The sequence below is a fragment of the Schistocerca americana genome, chromosome 2, assembly GCF_021461395.2.
Source record: "Schistocerca americana isolate TAMUIC-IGC-003095 chromosome 2, iqSchAmer2.1, whole genome shotgun sequence".
Classification (NCBI taxonomy): domain Eukaryota; kingdom Metazoa; phylum Arthropoda; class Insecta; order Orthoptera; family Acrididae; genus Schistocerca; species Schistocerca americana.
In genome coordinates this window covers 1,022,063,364-1,022,085,480 of record NC_060120.1, presented here as the reverse complement: position 1 = coordinate 1,022,085,480, position 22,117 = coordinate 1,022,063,364, and the positions used below count along the sequence as shown (strand labels likewise).

At 43.9% G+C, this 22,117-nt stretch overlaps 1 protein-coding gene across 1 annotated transcript in view; it reads right to left on the bottom strand.

Moving 5' to 3' along the window:
* LOC124595596 (dehydrogenase/reductase SDR family member 11-like) overlaps positions 1–13,482 on the bottom strand; it is a 133,655-nt gene extending 120,173 nt beyond the window's left edge. The window contains exon 1 of the mRNA XM_047134397.1: positions 13,354–13,482. The gene's annotated coding sequence lies outside the window, so the exon portion shown is untranslated. The remainder of the gene's footprint in view (positions 1–13,353) is intronic.
* Between the last annotated feature and the right edge of the window lie 8,635 nt (positions 13,483–22,117).

Sequence of the window (22,117 nt, the reverse complement as noted above, 5' to 3'; positions counted from 1 at the left end):
TTTGCTGGCACTGTTTACGAATGTGCGTATCAAAGACTCTTTGGACCTAGTATGCTAGTTCTTTGTAAGTGACATGGTGGAGTTATTTAGGCATACTCTTAAGTCATCTTACATTTCTGTACAACAGCCAGTATTAAGAGACTGAGGCGTAGAGCCTAGTATGGCATCTGATGTGTTGGCAAATGTGCCAACACCTTGTAGATAGAGGAGGCCGAAATGCACGCTATCTAACGCAGACGGGCGTGAATTCTGGAACAGGATAAGTAGTGAATTCTAATAAGAAAAGTATGCAGCTCCTCGAATACTTAACTTTTATTTATCCTTGTTGTATGCAGCATTCTTAATGAGACATTTCATACGATAACTGTCAACTATGTAAGGCTAATGGCGCCTTGCTAGGTCGTAGCCATGGACTTAGCTGAAGGCTATTCTGTCTCTCGGCAAATGAGAGAAGGCTTCGTCTGTGTAGTCGCTAGCAAAGTCGTCGTACAACTGGGCGAGTGCTCTTCCGTATCTCGAGACCTGCCTTGTGGTGGCGCTCGGTCTGCGATCACACAGTGGCGACACGCGGGTCCGACATGTACTAAATGGACCGCGGCCGATTTAAGCTACCACCTAGCAAGTGTGGTGTCTGGCGGTGACACCACAGCATCTATGTCAGTCAGACAGTACGAAGCAGATGTCTCACACAATGAGTCATGACTCCAGTGCGACAGATGTTCGCTCTGAACCAGCAGCAGTTTCAAGTCTTTTCGGCTGTCTATGCTGACATATGTAGGTATAACTATCTTTTGGAAACAAAAATGTATCTTGTGTGAATCTTATGTCTTATATTAAGCGTTGTTGATTTAATAAGTTTAGTTAGTAGTATGACTGAAGGTGTCAATGCCGAGTAATGTAATGAAAGAATATTGTTATTTCAGTTTCCTCTCTTTGTACTGTTGCAACTCCTACGTTACTGAGTTGTGCATGCGGTCTTCATCAATTCGTCGTAATACAATGTCAAAACAACAAACTTTATTGGCATTCTTTTCTAGTAAAATACAGCATAATCATATTGGAGAAGACATATTAGACGAGCGTGAATTTATTGTAAGAAATGCTAGTGGATCTGATGGTGAAATGCTTTCTGAATCTATAGTTACTCTTCCTTAGTCTTCGAACGTAATATTTTTGATCCATCCTTGAGTCTCCATCCTAAGCAGAGTGTTGAAACTTGTACTCTGACCGCTTTTGGGGTGGGGCTTTTTGTATATTGTGTGAGAAAATGATATCAAAGCTGTACAAAAAACAGGGATCGTGTTCATGTTTGCGTCTTTCACAAAATTTTAAAAAGTTAGTGGAAGCACGGGAAAAATACAAAAGCACGCCAAGTCAGAAAAGCTTGCAAAATCCGATGCACTTGAAAACTGGAAATTACGGGGATTAAAGGCGCCAATTCAATCGCAGATAATTAAAAAAATTAAACTGAAGAAGTGCTAAATCGCCAAGCGGTGTGTTCTTTAGTTCGAAGTGTGTATTTCCTTTGTTATATCCACACAATGAAATACGAACCTCTAATTCGTAAGGTAGTACTAAAAAATGCGCTAAATTTCAGAGTGAAAGGACCACATACGTTAGCATATACACTACTTCATAATTATTAAATTTAATTACTGACGTTTCAGACAGTCAAGATGAAGCAGTTCTCCATGGTAAATAATTTTCCTTAGTGGCAGACAATTCTACAAGTGTTTTTAACCAAAGTGAATTGTTTTTGCTACTCTGTTATGTTACACCGACTTCGTCTTCGAACAGTTTTTATGTCTGGTTGAACTGAAGAGTATTACAGCTGAAACTTGATTTATAGCAACTGAAGGTGAATTTAAGAAATGAAAATTCTGTTGTAGCAAATCAATAACATGCTGTTTCGATGGTCTTGTAATGTAACCCTTATTTTCTAACCATATTTTTATTTACCTTATTTTCCAAATTTACGTTTTATTTGGCGTCTGCAGATATTAGTAGTATTGAGTAAGCTCAAACAGTACTGCAGAAGGCATTAAGGGGCTCCGGAAAGCCCTATACTTGCAATGTTAAAATAACGCTTATAAATTGCATCTTTCCTCACAAAGTATTTGAGGTAGGAAGTTGAACTTTTTACAGATTATTTATTGGAATATGGGCTACAACTTAACACAGGGATTTTACAAAATTTTAGTTCAGTTATTAAAGATGATTTTTTTTCAATTGTAATGAAAATTCACAACATTTTTTTTGCAATTTTTTATTTATATATTCAAACATATACAGTTTTTTGCAAAAAGGCTGTGTTAAATTATGCAGAAGGTACTGTGTAACGTTTACTGAAAGTTTGAAACAAAGATGTTTGGAAGATCCTTAGAAAACATGTAATTAGTATGAGAAAATAAAAGTTTTGGGAATCGAGCGACAAAGATTGGATTAACTTTTTAGTGCATTCCAGGTCCATAGGATGGATTATCTTCATCCTCTGCAAACTCCTCCTCCAGCTTCCTCTTGTTCCTCCTCCTGTTTACTCTTGCTTGTATTTCTAGACTCTTTACAGCCCTGTCTGCAGCCCGAAGGCGTTCCTTGTCTAAAGCAAGCATCACTCGTTGTGTTCGTAGATTTTGCTACCATTTCCTTCAGTTGCAGTTACTGCAACACTGTTCCAAAAGGTGGTCATGTATGAACACTTATCACATTTCAGTTGTATTTCACTAGCAAGTCCTACGTGCTTTATTTTGGAGAGTTCCAGACCAACTTCACGACAATGAATACATCTTACGCAGTTTGAAAAAATCACACATATCAAATATTTCATTCACATCCGATTCGCCCATAAAACATTCATAGTTTTCACTCATTGAACCAAGCTTCTTCTGTGAAGTACACTCCTGGAAATTGAAATAAGAACACCGTGAATTCATTGTCCCAGGAAGGGGAAACTTTATTGACACATTCCTGGGGTCAGATACATCACATGATCACACTGACAGAACCACAGGCACATAGACACAGGCAACAGAGCATGCACAATGTCGGCACTAGTACAGTGTATATCCACCTTTCGCAGCAATGCAGGCTGCTATTCTCCCATGGAGACGATCGTAGAGATGCTGGATGTAGTCCTGTGGAACGGCTTGCCATGCCATTTCCACCTGGCGCCTCAGTTGGACCAGCGTTCGTGCTGGACGTGCAGACCGCGTGAGACGACGCTTCATCCAGTCCCAAACATGCTCAATGGGGGACAGATCCGGAGATCTTGTTGGCCAGGGTAGTTGACTTACACCTTCTAGAGCACGTTGGGTGGCACGGGATACATGCGGACGTGCATTGTCCTGTTGGAACAGCACGTTCCCTTGCCGGTCTAGGAATGGTAGAACGATGGGTTCGATGACGGTTTGGATGTACCGTGCACTATTCAGTGACCCCTCGACGATCACCAGTGGTGTACGGCCAGTGTAGGAGATCGCTCCCCACACCATGATGCCGGGTGTTGGCCCTGTGTGCCTCGGTCGTATGCAGTCCTGATTGTGGCGCTCACCTGCACGGCGCCAAACACGCATACGACCATCATTGGCACCAAGGCAGAAGCGACTCTCATCGCTGAAGACGACACGTCTCCATTCGTCCTTCCATTCACGCCTGTCGCGACACCACTGGAGGCGGGCTGCACGATGTTGGGGCGTGAGCGGAAGACGGCCTAACGGTGTGCGGGACCATAGCCCAGCTTCATGGAGACGGTTGCGAATGGTCCTCGCCGATACCCAAGGAGCAACAGTGTCCCTAGTTTGCTGGGAAGTGGCGGTGCGGTCCCCTACGGCACTGCGTAGGATCCTACGGTCTTGGCGTGCATCCGTGCGTCGCTGCGGTCCGGTCCCAGGTCGACGGGCACGTGCACCTTCCGCCGACCACTGGCGACAACATCGATGTACTGTGGAGACCTCACGCCCCACGTGTTGAGCAATTCGGCGGTACGTCCACCCGGCCTCCCGCATGCCCACTATACGCCCTCGCTCAAAGTCCGTCAACGGCACATACGGTTCACGTCCACGCTGTCGCGGCATGCTACGAGTGTTAAAGACTGCGATGGAGCTCCGTATGCCACGGCAAACTGGCTGACACTGACGGCGGCGGTGCACAAATGCTGCGCAGCTAGCGCCATTCGACGGCCAACACCGCGGTTCCTGGTGTGTCCGCTGTGCCGTGCGTGTGATCATTGCTTGTACAGCCCTCTCGCAGTGTCCGGAGCAAGTATGGTGGGTCTGACACACCGGTGTCAATGTGTTCTTTTTTCCATTTCCAGGAGTGTATTTTCTTTCCCACTTTGACTGCTATGGGCAGGTGTACTTGAGAGGTTCGGTTCACTCACTTGGTTATCGTCTTTATTGTTTACAGTAATAACACATAACTTTGGCTTTCCAACATTTCTCCTTTTCGTAAAAGCCTTCAGAGGATTTCTAATAACTTTACTTTTACTCATTATTATACTTCAACAAAACAGAGACTCATGAAACAGAATTAATTACGAATATTTTCGAGATAACGGCAGAGTAAATAAACATGAAACAATCGACAATCACACCCGCGATATATATTGCACCATTACAGGTTAGCCACAACACATACTTTATCTCACATCACTAAAATGTACCTGATGAACACGGACGTTAATAATAACACCATTTGACAGCAGTTTAACAGCGCCACAGTGGGTCACGCCCATGTAGAACACATTTCAAAAAAAATTTAAAAATAGTTGTAGTCTTCGGAATTGAATAAATTATATATCTAGTAAAAGGTAATAGTCTGCAGATTCAGAAAACGCAAAAAAGTAAAAATTGAACTTTTCATGATTTTGAGCCTTTCCGGAGCCCCTTAAGCGCGCGTTAAGATTTCAGTTCTCACGCTAGCTAAAGTAATCACTGACTCATCTGGCGCTGCCAATAGATTGTAGGGTGAGGTGAACTGGCTAGCCGTAAAGGGACCCTCACATGCTCAAAACTTATTGCACAGTATCGGTATTGCAAAATAAAACTGACCGTCTGAGAGCGGTATTGATGGTTTGCCCAGTATACTGAAGGGGACTGCACAACATTAAAAATATTGATGCTCAATCGACGTATTGCACAGTATGTCGTAATATGTAAGGGAGACGAGTAATAAACGGCTGATTCTGCCGAGAAATCGTGATGTGTGGAGATGCAAACTGATGAAGCGACGCCATATGAATATGAATACATCAGGAAAATCAGATGACAGGAATCATCTATTGAAGTGCATTCGGAGGAGTAGTTTGATTACGTAATTAATATTTATTCATTAGTCAGCTGTAGAAACATTCGATAAAAGTGTTTAAGTACAGGAAAATAGCACTGCAACTACTTACTTTCGTCGTTTCAGAAGCTTTAACTATTCATTACTGAAATACGTAACAGCACTACCTCCCGATCCTACACAATAATGTATCTTACTGTTTCCACTATCTTTTTCTGAGTAAACAAGGCGTAAGGAAGTTCACCAATTCGTTGAAAGATTCCTCGTTCATTCTTTAAAAAATTCGGATAGTCAACAGGCTCTGCTTCAAATTCTATTAGCGTGTTAGTACGGCCGTGTCTAGAACGCCTTCCAAGCCACTTTTCCGCCCGTCATCGCTTCCTGTAGCTTTTCTTTTTGAAATATGTAGCGATTGCAGTCGTGCTACATGCGAGTTCTACATCATCAAGCTCTAACGGTCGTAAAAACTCCCTTACACCAATGTTACTAAGCAAGAAATGGTTCAATTCAGTAACCAAACAAACAATGTTTAAGCTAACGAAGCTGTAAAACAGCTGTTTCACAGTTGTCAGTATGAGAAAAGAAAAGAAAATTGAGGATGTGTTAGATGTCGATCAGTTCGGCTGTAGGAAAGGTAAAGGCGTCAGAGAGGCAATTCTGACGTGGCGGTTGATAATGGACGCAAGACTAAAGAAAAATCGAGACACGTTCATTGGATTTGTCGACCTGGAAAAATCGTTCCACAATGTCAAATGGTGTAAGATGTTCGAAATTCTGAGAAAAATAGCGGTAAGCTACAGGGTGAGACGCGTAATACACAATATGTACAAGAGCCTAGAGGGAATAATAAGAATGGACCACTAAGACCTAAATGCTTGGATTAAAAAGGTTATAGGACAGGGATGTAGTCTTTCGCCCCTACTGTTCAATCTGCACATCGAAGAAGCAATGATGGCAGTAAAAGAAACGTTCAGAACGGAATTAAAAGTCAAGGTGAAGGGATATCAATGATACGATTCGCTGATGACATTGCTATCCTGAGTGAAAGTGAAGAAGAATTAAATGATCTGCTGAACGGAATGAACAGTGTAATGACTACACAATACGGTTTGAGAGTAAATCGGAGAAAGACGAAGGTAATGAGCAGTAGTAGAAATGAGAACAGCGAGAAACTTAACATCAGGATTGATGGTCACGAAGTCAATGAAGTTAAGAAATTCTGCTACCTAGGCAGTAAAATAACCAATGACGGACGGAGGACATCAAAAGCAGACTCGCTATGGCAAAAAAGGCATTTCTGGCCAAGAGAAGTCTACTAATATCAAATACCGGCCTTAATTTGAGGAAGAAATTTCTGAGGATGTACGTCTGGAGTACAGCATTGTATGGTAGTGAAACATGGATTGTGGGAAAACCGGAACAGAAGAGAATCGAACCATTTCAGATGAGGTGATAAGGACGAGTGTTGAAAATTAGGTAGGCTGATAGGGTGAGGAATGAGGAGGTTCTACGCAGAATCGGAGAGGAAAGGAATATGTGGAAAACACTGATAAAGAGAAGGGATAGGATGATAGGACATCTGCTAAGACATGAGGGAATGACTCCCATGGTACTAGAGGGAGCTGTAGAGGGCAAAAACTGTAGAGGAAGACAGAGATTGGAATACGTCAAGCAAACAATTGAGGACGTAGGTTGGAACTGATATTCTGAGATGAAGAGGTTAGCGCTGGAAAGAAATTCGTGGCGGGCCGCAAAACACTAGTCAGAAGACTGATGACTCAAAAAAAGAAAAAAAAAGTGCGAGATATCGAAGGCGCGCCATACTCGCCAGCCACCAAGAGGGTGACTTTCCAGCGAGTTCTGTCGTAAAAGTGATACATTGTTTCATTATTAGCAGTTTACGGCGTTTTTTCGAATAAACACATCATAATGGTACCGACAGATAATTTTCAAGTAATATAGTTACCCGCGTTGTTAGTTAGAAATACACGGCATAGAACCGTATTTTCTGGAGAATATCATCGCGCTACTACAGCTTCCGCGAGGGACATCAACCACGAGAGCTTAACGGCAAAAGAGGGAGGAGGAAATCCTACACTACGACTCAATAAAATAATTCAAGGATGGATTATCTTAATCTCTGAAAATCTCGGATGAAAATGCAGGCCAACCAAACTGTACGCCTCTTATAACCTCTTTCTACGGACTCACTAGCGAGTCTGGTGACATACTTCTGTTCAGGACGCTTAGCAAAGTGAGGGGATCCTGCGTGCTGCTGTGCTTCTGTCGCTGGGGTCCGTGCTCAGTTATCAGAGAAATGTTTTGTCAGTTGCTGCCACCAACTGTAGGAATAAACAAACTATAATAAAAAGCACTTTACTTATTGTTAAGGACATTTATAGAGCTTTTCACCCTGTTTCGAAACGAGAAAACGTTTTCATGAAATTTAATGTGCTTTGGAAGAATGTGCTTTAAAAATACCCGAAGCTGTTGACATCCGCTGGTTCAGTACCTACTGCGCAGTGCATGGAATATTCCTATGCTAGAAGTCCATTATGATGGCAATTGAACACAACACATGGACCGTTCGGGTTTGGCACGAGCAATCTCGTTAGAAATTATGAGCTACAATTTCGTTGCAGTTTTAGTGATTTTCGACGATACGTTAAATGCCGTCTCAAACTGAAGTAAAGTTTCGAAAAAACGATCATTCAGAATTTCGCAGCTCCTTATACTTGTTACTGGAACTCAATGACATTTAAGACACGTCGACTGGTTTTGCGATTGCGACAGAAATAGTGTAGAAAATGAAACATTAAATAAAATTAAAACATTTAAATGAGAGGGCTGTGAAATTGATACAATAAGTGCATACTTCGAACTTGCATGACGTTAGGACTTAAAAACGTTGACGCTGTTATTGTACGCTTGCGTTCGTTTACGTATGTTGCGCGTAGTATATTAGATGACGTTGCTTCTTTTACACACTCCTGGAAGTGGAAAAAAGAACACATTGACACCGGTGTGTCAGACCCACCATACTTGCTTCGGACACTGCGAGAGGGCTGTACAAGCAATGATCACACGCACGGCACAGCGGACACACCAGGAACCGCGGTGTTGGCCGTCGAATGGCGCTAGCTGGGCAGCATTTGTGCACCGCCGCCGTCAGTGTCAGCCAGTTTGCCGTGGCATACGGAGCTCCATCGCAGTCTTTAACTCTGGTAACATGCCGCGACAGCGGTGACGTGAACCGTATATGCAGTTGACGGACTTTGAGCGAGGGCGTACAGTGGGCATGCGGGAGGCCGGGTGGACGTACCGCCGAATTGCTCAACACGTGGGGCGTGAGGTCTCCACAGTACATCGATGTTGTCGCCAGTGGTCGGCGGAAGGTGCACGTGCCCGTCGAATTGGGACCGGACCGCAGCGACGCACGGATGCACGCCAAGACCGTAGGATCCTACGCAGTGCCGTAGGGGACCGCACCGCCACTTCCCAGCAAATTAGGGACACTGTTGCTCCTGGGGTATCGGCGAGGACCATTCGCAACCGTCTCCATGAAGCTGGGCTACGGTCCCGCACACCGTTAGGCCGTCTTCCGCTCACGCCCCAACATCGTGCAGCCCGCCTCCAGTGGTGTCGCGACAGGCGTGAATGGAGGGACGAATGGAGACGTGTCGTCTTCAGCGATGAGAGTCGCTTCTGCCTTGGTGCCAATGATGGTCGTATGCGTGTTTGGCGCCGTGCAGGTGAGCGCCACAATCAGGACTGCATACGACCGAGGCACACAGGGCCAACACCCGGCATCATGGTGTGGGGAGCGATCTCCTACACTGGCCGTACACCACTGGTGATCGTCGAGGGGACACTGAATAGTGCACGGTACATCCAAACCGTCATCGAACCCATCGTTCTACCATTCCTAGACCGGCAAGGGAACTTGCTGTTCCAACAGGACAATGCACGTCCGCATGTATCCCGTGCCACCCAACGTGCTCTAGAAGGTGTAAGTCAACTACCCTGGCCAGCAAGATCTCCGGATCTGTCCCCCATTGAGCATATTTGGGACTGGATGAAGCGTCGTCTCACGCGGTCTGCACGTCCAGCACGAACGCTGGTCCAACTGAGGCGCCAGGTGGAAATGGCATGGCAAGCCGTTCCACAGGACTACATCCAGCATCTCTACGATCGTCTCCATGGGAGAATAGCAGCCTGCGTTGCTGCGAAAGGTGGATATACACTGTACTAGTGCCGACATTGTGCATGCTCTGTTGCCTGTGTCTATGTGCCTGTGGTTCTGTCAGTGTGATCATGTGATGTATCTGACCCCAGGAATGTGTCAATAAAGTTTCCCCTTCCTGGGACAATGAATTCAGGGTGTTCTTATTTCAATTTCCAGGAGTGTATTAAGGACAAATATCGGCTATGTAGCACTGAGAACACTCGTCGAATTTGTGCCGTGCATTCCCGTTTCCGTTTCCAGCGTAGAAAGTCCATTCAATACAATGAATAGGGTGATGACAAAATTAAGAAACAGGATAAGTCGGGATACGCTTCAAGCTTGTGTGAAGGTGTCAACAGATGGGGGCGAGGAACCCACAGAAACTTTCATCAACAGATATGCTCCAAAAGAGCTTCGATGCATCGTTTACAGTATATGTTAGTTGTTGCACGCAAAATTGTTTTATTGAATTTTATTAAGATAATTAATTTTTTTCATCTACTAAACTTACACAACCGATTCTCGCTCTTACTCTGATTGGTCAACTTCTGCTCCTCACTGATTCGTTCTGTACTGCAGCCATACATTGCTGGTACAGTTGCTATGTTAATTACCTGTTTCACGATTGCCGCTACTCTGACGGTTTATTTTGGTACAGTTCACTCGCAATGGCTAGGGTCCTTGTTTATGCTACTTTTTTTATACTCCTTTTACGGCAATTTTACGCATGACTACGTGTAACAGGTTTTCTGTTTGACCGCCTTACGCCATTGGCTGGACACTTAGGGGGCCTGTCCTCAAGCATGTCAACTGCTGCTTGCCAATAGTGGAAAGTGAACAGTACTTACCGTCTAAGGCGGAAATGTTGCCATTTCAGAAAATCTGTATGTCTTCTCAAGGAAAGTAGCTTATTTTTTGCTTATGTTTGTATTGACCAACAAGGACCATGCAACAACTATATTTCCTCTGCTTTCTTTGTTGTTGCTTCTATTTTTGCAGTACTCCGTCATCTTCTTCCCATTTTTCTTTTTCCTAGAGGAAAAGCCTTCTGGATTTATTCTTAAAACGGTTTCTTTCTGTTATTTCTGATTCTGTGATGTTTCTTCCCAGTTCTTTTTTATTTCTGTAATCGATTTCTTTTTCCAGTAGTACAAGCATATTCGTCTCGTTACGCTATCTCATTCAGTCGGTAGAGGTGTTGGTAGAAGTTTCGACGTTTCGTCATTACTTCTGGTATTTTTTTCTATATTTCGTAGCTTTCCTCTTTGCTTCTCACTTTCCAGCCATCTGTACTTCCATTGTATCGATTATTATTCTAATAATCGGTCTTTCAAGTACCTCTATTCTGTCCATCGTTAAACATTCTCATGGATATAAATATTTTGGTCTTACCACTGTCGTGTAGTGTAGTAGTTTTGTTTTTCTAGATATTCCTTTCTTGTTGGCACATGTTTTTGTCAAGTCATATGCTCTTTCTATTCTATTAACTCTTACATTTATTGCAGATTTTTCTAGTCCATTCTGCAGTGCAGTTTCTCCAGAATATTTAAATTAATTACCACACTCTATTTTGACCTATTTGTGTTTCTGTATACTTTGGTTTTTTTATATTTATCTTGAATTTTTTATCAGCTGAGGTTCTGAGTTCAGTTTCTTTCGCTATTTTTTCCAGAAGATCTATCTGAGTAACTGCCCCCGTCAGATTTTCTGAAACTAATGCAAATTCCCCTGCAAAAGCCACGCGTTTTATCTTGATTCCATTCGTTTTCCTTCCCGGAATTATTAGTTCTATTTTGCGATTTTTTATCTCCAAATTCCTGAGCTTTTTTTTTCACAACACAGCTCAACAGTAACGGTAAGCAGCCGTCCCCTTGTCTAACAACAGTTTTTACTTCAAATGGCAGAGATATTTCTCCCATAAATGTAACTACAGATGTATTTGTTACAGTTTCACGAATTATGTTTGCTAATTTTTCATTAACTATTATTGTTATTATTAATAATATCATTACTATTTCCTTCCGCTCATGCATATTGTTGTGTTGGCTCAACGTGGATGACTGGTTAGATGTAAGAGGAATCCCGGAGGTTCTAATACTGCCAGGTGAAATATACATATAACCAAACAAACTCTTGCGTGTAGAAAATCGCTGTTGTCATGCTTCATCTCGTCATATACGTGCTAATTGTGGAACTTCTCTGAAGGTTTCCACAGGATGGATGAGGAAAGCAACGGAAACAGTTGCTGATGATCAAACACAGTGTCGCAGGGAAAGGAGCGATGTGAGAGCAACAAGCTCCGCCTACCTCATGCGCTGCTGGTACCACATGCGTGCTACGGGATTTCGCACCTAGTATCGGTATAAAAATAGAAGACATACGTGGAGTAACGAACACAAATGTTTCGTGACAGTCCTTTATTGAACTGTTTGCTTTCAGTTACGGCATTTTACTTTACAGATTAATTATTAATTCTCAAAAAATGCACTCGACCATGTTGTTAGTTATATCCCCAGCTTCATTCCGTTTTTGGTGTTCCAAAAAAAGCGTTATAAGTTTTAATGTCCTCAAAACACGTGTATGAACGGTTTCTCACATAGGATCAGCAGCACTGCCGGGTTGTTAGCTGACAATTCCGTTGTCTACAAGAAAGCATCGTATCAGGCAGTACTTCCTATTAGTTTATTAAATGGCAGCTCTATTGACATATGGCTGAATGCAATATATCGCCTATAACTTAGAGAAAGAACCTTCCAGTACTTCATTATAAGATCAGTGGTAATTTTTTGGAGCCTGTTACATTGTATAGGTACCTAGGGTAATAGTGAGAAGCTCAGACATAAACTGTAGTTTGTCAACAATAAAAATGATTTTCTGAAATGAGATAATTTATTAATAGCGAAGATCGATTTGACTGTAAGGAATTCTGTTTTCAAAGTATTTGTCTGAAGAATGGCCTTATACAGAAGCGGCTGGCAGACGACAAATTTTACAGACAAGAAGGGAACAGAAGCTTTTGAAATCTGGCGCTGCAAAAACAATGCTGAACACGGATCACGTCACTAATAAACAGGTACCGTACTTAACTCACTTGTTGAAAAACTGCTTTGTGGCACAACCTGAATAAAAGAATGGATCAGTTGGTAGGACACATCCTTAGGCATCAAGAAATCCTAATTTTGTAAGGAGGGTAAAGTGGGGAGGGGGGGGGGGGGAGTAAAATTGTAAACAGAAAGACAAATAATTGAATGAAGTAAGTAGGTTTAAAATGGATGCAGGGTGCAGTAGTTATGCAGATATGGAAGGGTACGTAAAGTGCACAAAGACAGGGTTCGACTGTGCTCACAACAAGGCGGAAAGCGTATTAAACACCGATTACAGTAAACCGAAACAGAAAAATGTAATTTTTCTAATAATTTGTTTAAGGGGTATTACAATTGCGAAGAACTCTGATTCAAACTTAAGTGTGTGATCAAAATTTATCTCTGACTGCAACATTAAACAGTACATCCATTATCATATAAACTTTCATTTTCTTTTCGTAAATGTTATTCAAATCCTCAGCTCCAGGATCAGGTTGTGATGTCATTGAAACTGAGCAAAATACAGAAAAGTAACATTTCAGACAAAAAAAGATGTTCAGTGTACGAATCTTTTCAACAGCACTAAGTTTTTCCCAAGTCTGCTATTGAAATTAACGTTGAGTTCATTTTCTCGGTAGATCTGAAGCATTTTTATATGTAGAAGCTGATTCTAACAAGCACTCCCCGAGGAGTCATTGGTAACTCCCACGAGATGCTCAGAACCGCTTCATCACACAAGTCTGAAACAGTCAAGTAGTACTGTACCTGCAGCAAAAGAACCTGTGGCGTAGCGCTGTCACACCAAGATGTCACGCAGGCTGCTGAATCACCACAGAGCACACAAGAAATGCATCCAGTCTTCTCTGATCTCCATCTGCGACACTGCGTTCCTCGATGGCGTGGAGGAGTGACTACAGAGCACTCTAGTGAGAGGACAGCGCATCTTGCAATCTCCGCCAGATGGTACTGCCGTTGCATCGCTGCCAAACAGTTGAAAATCTGTTCTTTATACGATTGTAAAATTGACGTCTGAATGACTCACTTTCTTTAAGTGCGAATTGACAGTCTTTGTAATTACAAACAATGGTGGAAACAATCTTACTGGGAAGAAAGTGCTGACGAAGATACGCGGGAGAGAAATCGCCACTGCGCTAAAATTAGCGCGTTCTGGAAGTCTATGTATAGCGGCGGAAGCTAAACTGACCTCCGAAGGGCATGCCTCGTGTCGGTGTATCGAGCGCAAGACAACTTCCTTACATCTGAAATCACTAACGTGGTAAGCAGCTGAGTACAAAGTGAGAGCTGTGTAAATGATAATTCAAAACTGTTGTTGTTGCTGCACCTGAGAGTTGGTCTTACAAATTAAATATCGCTTAAGAGGAGAGCGCATTTGTGGATGTTCAAGTAATTTTACCCCTGTTTCAGCATTTAATAAATACCGAAACATGTTTCCAAAATAACAACTACAAATTTTATATGAAGTTGAAAAAAGTAAACGGCTGGATATTTTAGGGTAACTGGAGATTTATGCAGCGAAACGGAAGGAAGTGGACAACCTCCTCAATCAGCGGAGTGAGTTTGTAACAATGCATATTTTAATATTTAGACGATGTATTCATTTGAAGGGTTCCGTGCGTCCTCCATGTGTGTTCCAGCTCATTATGGAGCCTCCCTGCTGCAATTTGCCATCCGGGCACAATCTTCACTTCTGAGAATCTGCCCAGCTGACGTTGACACGTCACAGCCGGAAGAGGACTGCCAACTGAATGCCGGTCCTGTCTTTCGGTCCGTGTCGTCTCTTCTGAACGTACGAACAGTGGCATAAACATCTAGCAGCCCGAATTGGAGCGCCATCAGCCGACGGAAATGTCTATCATAACAACTGCCTTGCTGTTACTTTTGTTAGATTAATCATCAACTTACTATTTCAACAGTGTGTACTGTATTTTCATGTTTTACGAATAACTAACTGAAGATTTAACGTAAATTTGAAGTGTTCTATGGTTTAAACATTTAAAGATTTGTCGTACACAGGATGCGCGCATCTAGTACAGAGAGTAGGGAAAGAAAAGTATATTTACCTGCATTAGGTTGGTTCATAAGTTCATAGCGTTTTTCTATAAGTTTAATAAACACAACAGAGACTTTAGTCATCAATAATACATTCTCTCCTTCGATATTTACAGCAGTGTGCCAACTCTGGGGTAACTTTTCGATTTCCTGACTGTAGAAACCACGTGGTTTTGAAGCGAAGAACTAGTCGAGCCATGTTCGGAGCCTTTTTTCTTCCGGAAAGGAAGTTCATAGCGTTTTTCTATAAGTTTAATAAACACAACAGAGACTTTAGTCATCAATAATACATTCTCTCCTTCGATATTTACAGCAGTGTGCCAACTCTGGGGTAACTTTTCGATTTCCTGACTGTAGAAACCACGTGGTTTTGAAGCGAAGAACTAGTCGAGCCATGTTCGGAGCCTTTTTTCTTCCGGAAAGGAAGTTCGTTGACGGTTGTTCGGTAGAGTGGAGAAGGTGAAAATCTGAGCGCGCAAGATCAGGTGAATCAGGTGGGTACGGATTGACTTCTAAACCTAACTCCCGTATAGTGCTTTTTGTCAGTCTAGAACAATGCGGGTGGGCGTTGTCCGCATGCAGTCATTCTGGTATTTTTCTCGGACTGCGTCTGTGAAGCGTCTCAGTTGTTGACACTAAATGTCAGTAGCTTTGGCTACACCCCGTCTCGGGGGAGCTGTTCCACCACATGCATAAAATTATCTTTGGGGGATGTACGGAGGTCTTTGTATGGGAAGTTTCTGCTTTGTTTAGGCTCACCCATTCCTTTCTTATCCTTATGTAAGCAAAAAGACACTTACCTTCGGTCGGTGTTGTTCACGAACCAGTTGATGACGACCAAACAGAGATGCACATATGGCCACCAGCTGATTTTTGTGATTTTGGCTTAAAGCATGCGTTACCGACACACCTGATCTTTGAACCACCCCATTGCATGTAAATATCGCACGGCAGTGTAATGATCGCAGTTCGTCACATTTGCCTGTTCTCCCAGTACACTGACGTAGATTAATGCGTTTACACGATCTTCCGGTCTTCTTGAACGTGGGAAGTCACTAATGTCAAAAAGATCCTGCTACAAACGAGAAAACTACTACCGTTCAGAGCTCCATCCAATGGCATTTTCCCACGCATGGCGCAAATGTTTCCGGCTGCCTCCGATACTGTCACCCCTCTACTGAACTCAAACAAAAGAATAAGCCGGAAATGTTCCGATTTCTCCACTTGGCATATTTTCTAGCGTCCACAGCTCCACACTCTATATCCATATTACAAAATGACAATATGTAAACTAAAATAACAACAGTGAAGTACAAATAAAAACTGACAATTGATCAATAAACCCATAGCATCTGTAATACCAACACACAAAAAGAAAACGCTACGAAGTTGAGCACCAACATAATATTTACAATGCGCAACAAAATTAAAGGATCACGTTTTCGGAACCCGGTAATTGTCCCCCATTGCGATGCGTAGGTTTGAGATGTGACTCAAAGGTGCCTACAACCTCCGTCTGTAATGGTGCAAAAGCGTAGCGCCCTGCGACGTCACCTTCAGGCTCAGCGACGCTTCAAACAAAGCTAAAAAGGCCACAGCTTGAAAGTTCCTATGAGCTGTAGGGTAGGTTAATGATGTTCAAATGGTTCAAATGGCTTTGAGCACTATGGGACTTAACATCTTAGGTCATCAGTCCCCTAGAACTTAGAACTACTTAAATCTAACTAACCTAAGGACATCACAACATCCATGCCCGAGGCAGGATTCGAACCTGCGACCGTAACAGTCGCGCTGTTCCAGACTGAAGCGCCTAGAACCGCTTGGCCACACAGGCCGGCCAATGATGTTACATTGGCAGCGAATTTCACCACCATTCTGCCAAGAGCCACCGTAGGTGTGTCACTTGATGAGAAGGTCGTCACTGTTCTTCATACCTACATTTCACCCCTTCCTTTGACGCCTTTATGGCTGAGGTCAGAAGCGCAACACCAAGCGTTGAAATCATGCGGTTTCCTTATGGATGTCTGAAAAAACATTTAAGGTACTCGCCGCTCAGAACTGACACGAAAAGGTCTCGGGGGTAACATAAAATGCGTCAGCGAGACCAGCCCTTTCCTTTGGCCATTGATTCCCACACATTTCGCGCAGAGAACGATATTTCGCAATGCGACGGGCTACAGGAAGATTTTGACAATTTTTGACAGTGCTGACACCCTCGTCCGTTCAAATCCTTCTCTAAAGACACTAAGGGGCTCAAACGCCATTGAGAGTGATTGCGCACCTTTCGAGTGCAGGGCGGCCGCAATTTTTGCTGTCGTGTACAGACTGCAACCAACAGTGACCGGTCAAAACCATTCGACTTGAACGTCATCCGAAACGTCATAGGGTACATATGCTTTTTCACCTCATCTGTTTTCCGCCCCTCCCCCTCCCCTGTGACGTGATCACGGGGGAGCGCAATAACAACATGTGTTGAATAAAACGGCAAAGGGTTTCTCTAAGACCCCAAGATCGGCAACACCCTCAGTGTAACCCACGCAACTTTTTTGAAGACCTGTCAGGAACTCTGACACCGATTCAGCCTGGTGGCTGCTCTAGCGCCTGAAGGTAGGCAAACCGTACCAAAGCGATGTCAAAGGGGTGGCCTAACCTTAAGGCGCTGGAGCAGCCGCCAGGCTGATTTGGTGTCGAAATTTCTGAAGGTACATTTTTAACGTGCTCAACAAAGTTGCGTGGGTGGCACCGACGGTGTTGCCGCATTTGAAGGTCTTAGAGGAAGTCCTTGTCATTTTATTCAGCACATGTTAATGTTGCACTCCCTCGTGATCACACTACAGTAGGGCAACAAACAGGAAGGATGGGAAAGCTTAAGTACGCTTTGATGTTTCGGATCACGTTCAAATTCCGTCGAATGGTTCTGAGCGGTCCCTATTGGTTCAGCCTACGCACGAGGGCAAGAATGGCGGTCGCGCTGCTCTCCACAGGCGCAACCGTGATCAATGGTGATGCGTCCTTGCAATGTTCTTAGAGAAGGGTTGAAACGTCCGAGGGTGTCAGCAGTGTCAAAAGCTGTCAAGAATATCTTCGCGATGGTCATCGCAGTGCGTTCTATAAACAGCAGCCAACATAGATATCGTTTTCGACCGCGAAATGTGTGGGAATCAGGGTCCTAAGGGAAGGAGTGGTTTCACTGACGTCCTTTATGCCAGCCCCTAAGGCATCTGAGCGGTGGTGCGTCTGAAGTGTTTTTATCAGTCACCCATAAGGAAACCGTGATTTCAGCGTTGGGTGTCGCGGATGTGAACTCCATTGCAGATACTTCAAATAAGGGATGAAATGTGGATAAGGGTAGCTGTGACGTCATTCGCATCGTGCGACACGTCCACGGTGGTGTTGGGCAGAATTGTGGTGAAATTTGGTGCCAATGTGACATCATTAACCCACCTTACATCTCACAAGAACTTTTGGGCTGTGGCCTTTTTTTTGTGTGTGTGTGAAAACACATTGCTGTTGAAGTCTCACGGAGCCTGAGGGTGACCTCTCAGGACGCCACGCTTTTGCACAATTACACAGGGAGTTTGTGGCCACTTTGGAAACAAATTTCGAACTTATGTGTTGCAGTGGGAGGCAATTAAAGGGTTTAGAAAAAGTGAAGCTATAATTCTGTTGCACAGTGTATACAGGGTGAGTAACTGACTATTGCCACCTACAATAACTCTGAAAGTATGATAGGAGCTGAAACGTTTGTGGGACAAAAGTGGCATGGGACAACGGGGGCCATAATACGACGTTGGTTTTTTGTTGCTAGGTGGGGTCGCTTCAGAGATATGAAGATCAACTTTTTTTTAATGGGATGCTTATTTTCTGATAGTGGTTATCGTGACGAATCCAATGATGTGTCACAGTAAGATCTCTGAAGGTCAATAAAGGTCACAAATGTGGCATGAACGTCCATTTACAAAAGGTGTTCGAAGTTATGACCATTGGTATCAATGCAGTGCTGCAATCTTCTTATCATAGATTGAGAGGTATTCCTTATCACTTGTCGAAGCACATGCTCTGACAATTCTCTCTCGCATATCTTCAGGTGTAATTGGAACGTCTTTATAAATAATGTCTTTTACGAATCCCCACAATAAAAAATCAAGAGGTGTCAAGTCTGGTGAACAAGCTGGCCACGACACATCTCCTCCGCGTCCAATCCAACTATTTGAGAATTGTCTCTGCAACTCATTTCTAGCCGTCAGCGAAAAATGTGCCGGACAGCCATCGTGTTGGCACCATATTCTGTTCCTTATTCCTAAAGGTATTTTTTCCAATAACAGACCTAACGTTTCTTGCCGGAATGTGGTGTACTTCCCATTAAGATTTCCTTCGATGAAATAGGGGCCTATAATTCTGTCCTCCAAAATCCCACACCATAAATTCACCGACCACGGTTTTTGGTGTGCAACTTGCCGCAGCCAACATGGATTTTCAGTTGCCTAATAATGCATGTTACGCAAATTAACATTTCCATGGTTCGTGAACGCAGCCTTGTCAGTAAATAAAATCAAATTAATAAATGTGTCATCCATCTGACTCTGAAGTTGAGCCCATCGGCAAAATTCAATGCGACGCATACAATCCGTACCAGTTAATCGTTGGTGGATACTAATATGGTATAGATGACATTTATGGCGATGCAGAACACGAACAACACTACTCTGGCTCATGCCAGATGCCCATGCGACTTGGCGCGAACTAACACAAGGATCTCGAACCACAGTGGCAAGCGTACCAGTTTCCGTTTCCTCGTTAGTAACTTTCCTTTGCCGAATATGTTTCCGATGCGTTAAAGATCTAGTATATCATACACATATTTAAACGTACGACGTGTTGGGTGAGTACGCTGAGGATATCTGTCAGCGTATAAGTCTCTCGCTCTCATTGAATTTCGTTCACATTCTTCGTAGATGAGAAGCATATAGACTTGTTCTTCGAAGGAATACATCATTCACATTCGCTTTATTCGACGATACGAGTCTTATCGTTCCTATTAGTGTTGTATTGCGAAACCGTCGAATGGTGTTTACATGACAATGGCACTTTAGATGGATGCGCCGTAATCGGCGAATATTTACTATTTGCACGGTATACGACAGAGAATTGTCATAGCATTTGCTTCGATAAGTGACGCAGTCATAAGAAATACCAATCAGCCCATCACAAGAAGATTGCAACACTGCAGTGATACCAACGGTCCGCACTTCGAACACCTTCTGTAAATGGACGTTCATGTCACCTTCTTGACCTTCGTTGAGCTTCAAAGATCTTACTGTTACATATCATTGCATTCGTCTCGATAGCCGCTATCAGAAAATAAGTACCAAACTACAGCACCCCGTTGAAAAACGAAAAAGTTGACCTTCATATCTCTGACACCACCAGACCTAGCAACAAAGAGCCAACGTCATATTATGGCCCCCGTTGTCCCATGCAACATTTGTCCCACAAACGTTTCAGCTCCTATCATACTTTTGGAGTTATTCTAGGTGGCAATAGTTAGTGACTCACCCTGTGTAATTCCCTGATTGGTTTTATGTTCACATTGAGGTGGCATGAACACTTGTTCAGGTGTATTTTAATTTTACATTATTTAATTCAAAAATAGATATAGTAAAAATATTTTTACTTGTTTTAAGGTGTAAATGTAAGCTCTTTACTTTTTTCCTATAGTAATGTCTGAAGATGGCCATTGTGGGCCAAAACCATTTCTGATACTGTCATAAAAACTAAGTGTGTGAAAAATCAATAAAACTTTATGATAAGTCAATCACTGTTTAACGAACTGTCGGTTTCCTCCCACAACATGCTTCAAACAACTGAACAGTATTGCCATAACTCAGTAACTCAATGAAGCAACGATTTTGTTCGTGTTTAGTGGGCGAAACTTGGATTTTTCATTACTAACTATATCGGCCGCTTTAAAAATATGGTAACAAATGAACCAAGATTTGTAATTTATTAATTAAGATTTACGTCAGAGTTCCAAATAATACACTCCTGGAAATTGAAATAAGAACACCATGAATTCATTGTTCCAGGAAGGGGAAACTTTATTGACACATTCCTGGGGTCAGATACATCACATGATCACACTGACAGAACCACAGGCACATAGACACAGGCAACAGAGCATGCACAATGTCGGCACTAGTACAGTGTATATCCACCTTTCGCAGCAATGCAGGCTGCTATTCTCCCATGGAGACGATCGTAGAGATGCTGGATGTAGTCCTGTGGAACGGCTTGCCATGCCATTTCCACCTGGCGCCTCAGTTGGACCAGCGTTCGTGCTGGACGTGCAGACCGCGTGAGACGACGCTTCATCCAGTCCCAAACATGCTCAATGGGGGACAGATCCGGAGATCTTGCTGGCCAGGGTAGTTGACTTACACCTTCTAGAGCACGTTGGGTGGCACGGGATACATGCGGACGTGCATTGTCCTGTTGGAACAGCAAGTTCCCTTGCCGGTCTAGGAATGGTAGAACGATGGGTTCGATGACGGTTTGGATGTACCGTGCACTATTCAGTGTCCCCTCGACGATCACCAGTGGTGTACGGCCAGTGTAGGAGATCGCTCCCCACACCATGATGCCGGGTGTTGGCCCTGTGTGCCTCGGTCGTATGCAGTCCTGATTGTGGCGCTCACCTGCACGGCGCCAAACACGCATACGACCATCATTGGCACCAAGGCAGAAGCAACTCTCATCGCTGAAGACGACACGTCTCCATTCGTCCCTCCATTCACGCCTGTCGCGACACCACTGGAAGCGGGCTGCACGATGTTGGGGCGTGAGCGGAAGACGGCCTAACGGTGTGCGGGACCGTAGCCCAGCTTCATGGAGACGGTTGCGAATGGTCCTCGCCGATACCCCAGGAGCAACATTGTCCCTAATTTGCTGGGAAGTGGCGGTGCGGTCCCCTACGGCACTGCGTAGGATCCTACGGTCTTGGCGTGCATCCGTGCGTCGCTGCGGTCCGGTCCCAGGTCGACGGGCACGTGCACCTTCCGCCGACCACTGGCGACAACATCGATGTACTGTGGAGACCTCACGCCCCACGTGTTGAGCAATTCGGCGGTACGTCCACCCGGCCTCCCGCATGCCCACTATACGCCCTCGCTCAAAGTCCGTCAACTGCACATACGGTTCACGTCCACGCTGTCGCGGCATGCTACCAGTGTTAAAGACTGCGATGGAGCTCCGTATGCCACGGCAAACTGGCTGACACTGACGGCGGCGGTGCACAAATGCTGCGCAACTAGCGCCATTCGACGGCCAACACCGCGGTTCCTGGTGTGTCCGCTGTGCCGTGCGTGTGATCATTGCTTGTACAGCCCTCTCGCAGTGTCCGGAGCAAGTATGGTGGGTCTGACACACCGGTGTCAATGTGTTCTTTTTTCCATTTCCAGGA